Raw genomic sequence first — 9,621 nt, 5'->3', positions numbered from 1 at the left:
GGGCAGTTCGTGTCAGTGTTCCTCCTGCAGATCTCAGTGAGTTGTAGATCATTTATTTATTTATCTTGTATACTCTGGCTTTTATATTTTGATACATAACTTTTATTTGTGTTTTAAATGCTTGAATTACTTTTAGTGCTTTATATAATAGCTATTGCATGAATGTTAGTTTATCTGCATTTTATGTTTGCTTTATATGCTTTAATTTTGCTTACAAATTGCTGTGCTTGAAAACATTATTTATTCTTTGCATGATGTGCTTACGTTTATGTGTTTTATGTATTGTGCTTGTCATATATGTATGTCGGATAAAAGCTCTACAGAGCTTATGGTTCATCTATCCACTAACAAAAATGGCTGTGTTTACACCATGAAATTTTCTCTGAGACTGAGTACAGACAAAACTGTGTAATTTTAAAAGTTTTAATGCCTGACAGCACCTAGATAATTTAATGTTACATCCAAATTATGTTCTAAAAAGTTAAAACACTTTACGGATTTTGATGAACATTTTCTTTCCTTGCCACAGAAGATGGTGAAATAAACAAACACCTGAGGTTTCTTTGATACAGTCCACTCATTTAAACTATTTAAATCACCTTTGTTGTGAGTAGATTTCTATTGTTCCTCTATTGTACATATCATTCAATATGATACAATACAATCATTACCTGAGGGGACCATCTCAAAGATTTCACATGACTTTGTTTATTTTTACACCACCTATGGCAAGGAAGAAAATGTTTAGCAAACTCCACAAAACTTTTTTTCTTTTTAAAACACAAAATGAATACAACTTGTATATATCTAGGTGCTGCCAGGATTTAAAACTATTAGAATTACACAGTTTTGTCTGCATTCAGAGAAAATTTCATGGTGTAAATACAGCCATTTTTGTGGAAGTGTATAGATGAACCTGATGTTGTATTGTTATATGTAAAACAGACTTTAAATAAATCTTTTATGCTTTATTTATGCTTATACATCAATAGATATGAACAATTCACCAAAGTTTCTTGCAAATTGGTGTTAGTGTTTTTTACAAATACTCTTAGCTTACCTTACATATCGTTGCAAGTGGCACATTTCCATAGATAACCAAAAATACATAGGACTGCATAGTTGTAACATCTTACGCTTCATCTCTGGTAAATTCAGATATACCTGTACAACAAAAACGATTTTTGTAAATCTTTGCATTGTTTATTGTTTATTCTTCAAAATCTTGTTTACGGCAAAAAGCTATAGTCAGAGACATATATACACATGTGTATATATATGTCTCTGCTATAGTTAACCTAAATATCTATTTTTAGCTCCAAGATATTTGATTTTAAATTCGACTAACTTTTAATATTATAACATTCTGAGCGGTCCACTCGATCCGATTATTCATTAATTTTTTATATGTAAAGTTTATCTTCAAATTATTATACTTAAATAGGTTATTGAATTATTATCAAATATGGTCGTAAAACGTACTCTTCTTATGTTTATAAACATTTAAGATTTCTATTGATATAAAATTCAACACTCGCTCTCAGCATTCAAGCTAAACATACATACGGTGTAAAATATGAACTTTTGGACCGTTATTGTAAAATTCATAAAGAAAGAATAAGACATACCATATAAGAAAATTTCCAATCAAAGAATGTGTTATTCAAGATATTACTTTCACCACTAGTTAAATTGCAGATAGGTAAATATATGTATGTTGACCACAAGATGTCTTCCCATGATATGATAATGAACAAAGGAATTAAACCGCCAAAATGTACTAACCAATAGTAGAACTTTGAGGTTGCGCTCATATCAACCGTGAAAATAAAAATTACTAACTACAGTGAAACCAAATTTAACCAAAACAAAAGACTATAATCCGTCCGTCAATAAATTAAGATATAATAGTACACAATGCTAATCATTGATTACAAACAATTATTAAAAAGCCAACCCTATACTTTTATTCAAATATACATTAATAAAAAATAAAACCTATTTATTGATATTAAAAAATGGCTAATTTTTAATGTTAAAAAATCGTTTTTATCAAAAATTCGATTTATTTAATATCAATAATATTTTTTAATATCAATTAATGATTTTTTAATATTAAAAAAATAGGGAATAAATTCCACAACGGCTTGCCATATTGATAACAAGTACTATGAATAAAAAAAAGTATACAAACTAGCCAAGGCTCCGTGTTGAAGGCCGTACTTTGACCTGTAATTGTTAACTTTTTATACATTGTGACTTGGATGGAGAGTGGTCTCATTGGCACTCATACCACATCTTCTTATTTAAATAGATAAAATCACAAGCTATTGCATTTCCATGTGCGAAAGCTGTTGACAAGCATACGGATTAATTGTCAGTTACTGTAGTAAATTCAGTGTGAAAGGAAGCTTACAATTTTCAACTGCATTACAAGTACACATGGTACGCCCTTCGCCCTTTTAACTCGACTTTATAATTAGATAAATTTATATGATCAACGACCCCATCAACTAGAAAAACTGTTAGCACTGCTCAAATAGACACCACCACCACCACCACCAAAAAAAAACAAAACAAAACAAAACAAAAGACATGCACACAGATTTTTTTTTTTTTTTTTTTTTTAAAGAATACAATTCTATAACCGTCCAACATTTTCGACGATTTTTCAATTAACTAAGTTCCATAACTCCGCAATATCATATCAGAAATTTATAAAAAAAAACCAAAAATACAAGGAGCTTATTTCAATAGATATAAGAGGGTCTGAATGGAGGGTCCTTTATTTCTGTATTCTTTAATTTTCGGGGGCATTTTTCTTTATCTTTTAAAATAACGCCTGTTCTCTAAAATTCTCATGAAAATCACACACCCTCATATGAACAAGTCACCAAAGTTTCATGAAAACTGATCAAAATGTTTTTGAGTTATTGTTCGAAGTGTTGACGACGGACGGGTGGACAACGGTATACCAATATACGTCCCATCATTAAAGACGGACGTATATATAAAGGGGTAGTAGATTGTATTCCTAAATAGTTCTGATAGAATTGGATTACAATTTGATGCCGTGACATAACTGCAGTTAATGTTTTTTTCCGTGCCAACAGTATCAGGGTGTCACGTTCTGGGTGTAACAGGTACGAGATAATATCATTACTTGAAATCTGTCACCACTCATGTATATCAAATGATTTATATTGCAAAATGTGGAACCAACTACAATGTACATGTAAGCAACTGGAATAATTAATTATTTTCTGCCAACACCCAGTGTTCACAATGTTTTTTGTGGAGTACATTCGTCACATCTGTTAATCTCTGTGCTATTTCTTCATTAAGACGACTAAAATAACCGTAACAGAAAACTTACAAACAACAAATTAGAGAAATAATATTTTTTTTTTTTAATTTTTAACAATATCTTATGATGGGCTGAATTCATACGGCATTGCAATATTCGAAGATACATAATGTAACAAGCAGGTCATCAAATAACAACAAACAGTAAAGACTCGAAAACTTCTGTTCCAAATGTGCATTTTAAACAATGAAGATTGTATATTGCTAGGGGTGTTTTATTAGTTTTCTCATTGGCAATCATTTCAAATCTTCATATTTCATAATGACATTGCTGATGGTTTATGTGAAGCAATTAGTATTTCAAGATATTATGTAAGATGATTGAGATTGAGTGATTTGAAAGACTACATTCCCAATGCTGTCAGACAGACTTAAATCAGGGATAACATGTTTTCTTTTGAATATTTGTTTTTGTACATTTTCATAAACAATTAACCCAATGTTTTAAAAAAGATGTACTGGAAGGTGACCCTTTCCTCTTTGTGTTTAAAGAATATATGAAAGTAGGGTAAATTTACCGTGGCCACATGCAAATTGCCAAAAATATTCTAAAGAACATGAGAGAGGGTCTGGATGGAGTTTACCGAATAGAGAATAATGGACCTAATCTTGGAACATAATGTGTTGTTTGTATAATATTCCCAGGCCAAATCACAGAAAAATGGACAACAAATAAAGAACAGAGAATAATGGGGTGCTGAAATATAAAGAATAGAAAAAAGGATTTCGTGTCAAAATTAATTTGTAATAAGCACTGCATGCAATGATACATTAAATTAAAGCCTTCATCACATTAAAATTAATCCATTATATATAAATAGAAAAATATTATCAAAACGTAAAGAGCTACGAAACTTTTTACATCATATCAGGCTTGCAGTCGATTGTTTACTGTTTGTACTTCCTTTATGTATACTAGTATTCAAGTAATGGCAAAGCTGTTTGTGTTTGTACCGGTCGACAAAGCAGCCAACAATGTGGTGGTGGTATGACGTAAATACTACACGGACGTTCTTAAGAATGAAATTATAAATTCCTCTAAATTCAGTTAGTGAGCTCTACAGAGTCATATGGTAAACAGTCATATCATAACCACATCACAGCTTTTAAAGCATCTTATGAACATTTGAAGGTCCCTTTTATGTATTGGTTACATAAACTACAAAACAAAACCGTTAAATTCGTTTCGTATCTCGGCCTCTAGTAAGTGTTCTACAACTAATCTTTCAGTGCCTTTAACTAGTCTCGGCCTCTAGTAAGTGTTCTACAACTAGTCTTTCAGTGCCTTTAACTAGTTCCTTAACTACTATCAAATAATTTATCATTAACTTTATAACACATTTTCTCCTTGACGACATTTACGTACGTTTCGGCAAAAAAGCGTATCAACAGGTTGTAGAGTGAGAGACCCATATTCGCCGCATAATTCGTTCATTTCCACTTACATCCGACCTACATTCGAATATTTGGAACTTTTTATGAAGGTTTCAGAAATTTAACTATATGAAAAAAATGTTTGACAAAGAAATTATCTTCAAAACATTGGTTAATTGTTCTAAAAACGAACGCAAACTCAAGAGGAAATCAAGTTGTTCGTGTACCATGGGGGACACATTTTCGTCGCAATGTATGATATGACCATCCTCATTATCCTGGTATATTATAAAAACGAATGTTTGCAATTACATGAATTAGCTTGAGAGATCATTCCTATACGATTTTTCTCACAAATATTTACTTTAAGACTGCGCATGATTGCCAAATAAATCTTACATAATTGCCAAAATAATTTAAAAACACCTGCGTATTTCTCAATCTGTGCGAATAACCTTGGAAATGGGGTAAAGAGGAATATCGACAGTTGTAACATTACAAACAGCCTTTACCATCTATTTAGGCAAATATTGTGTAAAGACACACAATTTTAACAGAAAAAATAGCAAAACGGCGAAAATGTGTCCAAGGCGAATATGCGCCACCCACTCTAGGTATTTCTGTGGGCACCAATTTCGCCTTTTACTAGCAGACTTGTTCTTGTACTGTTATGAATCACAGTTTATGGCCAAACTCAGTAAAGACCCGTCTAAATTGCATTTTATTGATAAATTCAACAGCACTTATCGTTATCTTGATGATATTTTCCGTTAGATAATCAAGAATTTTCTAAATATACTGCCGATATTTACCCAAAGGAACTTACTTTAAATATATCGAATATAAACGCCAATAACTGTCCTCTCCTACATTAAGTTATTTCAGTTTTACACGGGAAATTGTACAAAAAAAATTTCCACAAAAAGGAATGATTTTTCTTTCCCAATTGTTAATTTTCCTTTTTATGGATGGTGATGTTCCTTTGGCACCATCTTATGGTGTTTATATATCACAAATCGTTCGCTATGTCCGTGTCTGTAGTGACGTCTTGGATTTCAATGAACGCAATCAACGTATAATTACTGGTAAATTATTTAGTCAGGGTTTTCGTTACCACAAATTACTTAAACCCTTTACTAAATTCTTCCATAGATACAAACATTTGGTTTGGAAGTTTGGCTATACCTGTAGAAAACTTATTTCAAACGGGATAGCACATCTTAATTTCTACGGAGATGTTGTTTACCGTGCAAATTTACGATCCGGGTAAACTTATCGATCATTTAAATAAACCTTCTTAAAAGGTTACCAATTAAACACTGTAATTAGATCCTTAAATATTGTTTTTATTGGTATAAATATTGATTTTGTTATCACTAAATTAAAACCAAACTGATAGTATTGTTATGTACATATATAGTCACGGTTCTACAATCTGTCGATACCTGCATTTTGGCATTGCACAAGGTCATGTTTTTCTCTGACAGTTTATGACGTCTTTACACTAAATTCATTGGATGTTTGATATGTACTGATTGATATTTTAGTCTAAGCTACATGATTTTTTATTATTAGTTGTTATTGACCATGAACTAGCTGTCAGTATCTGCTAGTTTTCTCAGATCTGCACTTAGTGTTTTTTTTATGTCGGGATTTATAAATACCCTGCCACGTCCAGTCTGTGTTTGTGTTACTTGTTTTTTTCTGCTTTGTATCGATCTGATGAGCTAAGCCCTTTTCAACTGATGATTATAGTTTGTTACTCTGTCCCAGGTTAAGGAAAGGATTGGGCGCCCGCAAAAATGTTTAACCCCGCCACATTCTGTATTTGCCTGTTGTATCTCATATTTTTTTTTTCGTTCATTTTTTTGTACACAAATCAGGCCGTTAGTTTTCTCGTTTGAATCGTTTTACATTTGCCCTTTTGGGGCCTTTTACAGCTGACTATGCGGTATGGGTTTTGCTCATTGTTGAAGGCGGTGACATATTGTTGTTAACTTCTGTGTCATTTGGTCTCTGGTGGAGAGTTGTCTCATTGACAATCATAGCACATCTTCTTATTTTTATAATTTCATTAATATACTACTTCTAATATTTTTATTTTCCTAATCATAGGGCTCATTACAAGCATACCAATCAAGTAACAGATGTAGACATTACAATATAATTATGATTATTAATAAATGTAACAAGCAATAATTGTCCAATAATAAAAAGAAAAGGGGGGGGGGGGGGTAAGTTCATACAGTATACAAAGGAGGATAAGTCCTGGTCCACATCAAATATTCATAAACTATTGTTAATAATATACATTTTTTTGTCAAGATGGAATGTTTGTTCTCCGATCTTTTGTCCTTCTTGTTTCAAATAAAGAATTAAGATAATCACTGAATTCAGATATAAATTGCATGTCATCATTTGACATTATCCATATTAAAACATCATTTTTATTCAATTTTTCTAGGTTATGAAACTAATGAAAAATGTTATTAAGATATAATAGTTCTCTAATATTATTATATAGAGGATATGTAAATAAAAAATGAGCTTCATCTTCAACTGTGTTGAGTGAGCGAAACTTGCATATTCTATCGTGACAAGGTAATACAACCAATTTTCCTCGACTATCAATAAATCTTTCATAACGACCTCTCTCAATTCTGAGACTATGGTTACTTAATCTAAATATACACAATGAGGATCTTATTGTTGGTTTTCAATATTATTAATAAAATTTTCAAAATTCAAAGATGAGTTTGAAATTAAAATAGGTTTTAAATTTGTTGTGCTCACCATGAAACATAGAATCTCTAATGCTTTTCCAATGCTTAAATACAATTTAATTTGAGGCATTTTATTTATCAACCTCTTACATTTGTTTTCACTATATTTTTGGCAAATAGAGAAATCAAAATTTAATTTCTCGCTAAAGTATGTAATTGTATTATACCAGGAATTGGTTGTAACTACCTCTCCTGTTTGATATTAATTAAAAGCTGATGTCAATAGCTTTGTTGGTCAGTTTACAAAGCGGTGCCAATACATATACATGTGGGTAACAATATCAATATAAAGTGGGAATCTTCCCAGTTTTGATAAAACACCAATATTTGTACATTGTTTTGAAACACCAAGAATGTATTTACAAAATTTAATATTTAGCTTTTCTTGCTCCCAATCTTTGTATACATTGTATAAGGACATATTTTTTCTCTTTTTGGGCCAGATTTATCATTCCGAAAGTTTTACAGCCTTAAAGTAAAAGTGGCTTTATAGTATGATAGACAATATGTAAATTGGTTGGGACCAATGGTACTACTGATTTTATACTCTTATAAAAGTGAGGCGGGAGATACCAAAAGGGCATTCAAAGTCATAAGTCGAAAATAAACTGACAACGCCATGGCTAAAATAGAAAAAGACAAACAGAGAAACAACAGTACACAAAACACAACATAGGAAAATAATGACTGAGCAATACGAACCACACCAAAAACTGGGGGTGATCTCAGGTGCTCCGGAAGGGTAAGCAGATCTAGCTTTGAGTCCCTTTTCATACAGCTTTTTTATGTTTCATTTAACTTGCCATTGTTACACATGACCAGCCCAATATATTTATAAGATTTAACACATTCTATATTATTCTGTCCTATACAAAAATCTTCTGTAAGCAATCGACTATGTCTTATTGATATTAAGTTCTAGACACCATTCTTTACAGTATTTCCATGAAATAGTTTGTTGGTCTTGTAATCCTTGTTTAGAGTTTAAAATTAAAACTAAATCGTCCGCATAAAGTAGGCATGGGACCTTTTTTATTATCTAGAGTAACACTCACAGTTCATTAATGAATAATTTAATCAAATGTGGACTTTAAACATCGCCTTAGCTCACACCAACCTTTGAATTGAAAACAGTTAGTCATCTTCTGATCAAATCATAAGTTACAATTTTTGTACAAACTGTTCAACATTCTATAAAAATGACCATCTATATTATTATGTAACAATTTTAACATGACACCAACATGAACAACTCAACTGGAGACTTTAAGAAATTCAACAAAACATAAGTATAGTTTTTTTGTGGCCACAATTAAAATATTCATCTATTATAAATTTTAGCACAAATACATGATCTGATATTCTTGATGTTTACAGAATCCAATTTGGGTCTCTTGAATTAATTTATTTTCAAACAGAAATTTGTTGGTATTAAAAATCTTACCAGTACTATCGTTATAGCAATGCCCCTGTAGTTCTCTGGTTTTTCAGGGTCATCAGATTTATACATAGGAAAAATAAAACTTTCTGACCAATACTTTGGATAATAACTAGCAAATATATATGGATTTATATACTTTCACCTGAAATAAGGGAGATATTTTGCAACTTCCAGTTTACAAATTGTCACTTCCGGTCTCTAATGATAGGTACATGTATGCCGATAAAAAAAAATAAACGGTTTCTGGGTACTTTTCCATGAAAAAAGTGCAAAACGGCTACTTCCAGTTTACTCAAGGTCACTTCCAGTTGCCATTCTCTAATGTCTTATGTCACTCAACATTTTGCAAAAGACCCTATCGCTTTATCATGTACCAAGTTGAAGTAATAATCAATTAACCTTAAATTAAAACATTCCAAGGGCAATAACTCCGATAAGATGTCATTGGATTGTTTCAGACCAAATGTATCATTATCTTCATCACAATAAAGCAAACATTTTGCACTAGTTCTTTTATATATATCTTTAGAAGTGTCAGTGGAGATCATACAGCAAGCAAAAGTTGAAATTAAGAACATGACCTTGACATCATTTTGTAAGTTAAGACTGAACGACCAAAAAAAAAAATACAACCTAGGTATATATATGGCTTACATT

Source organism: Mytilus californianus, unplaced genomic scaffold (assembly GCF_021869535.1).
Source record: "Mytilus californianus isolate M0D057914Y unplaced genomic scaffold, xbMytCali1.0.p SCAF_5, whole genome shotgun sequence".
NCBI lineage: Eukaryota > Metazoa > Mollusca > Bivalvia > Mytilida > Mytilidae > Mytilus > Mytilus californianus.
The sequence above is the reverse complement of the archived record's forward strand: the minus strand, read 5'-3'. Positions refer to the sequence as shown.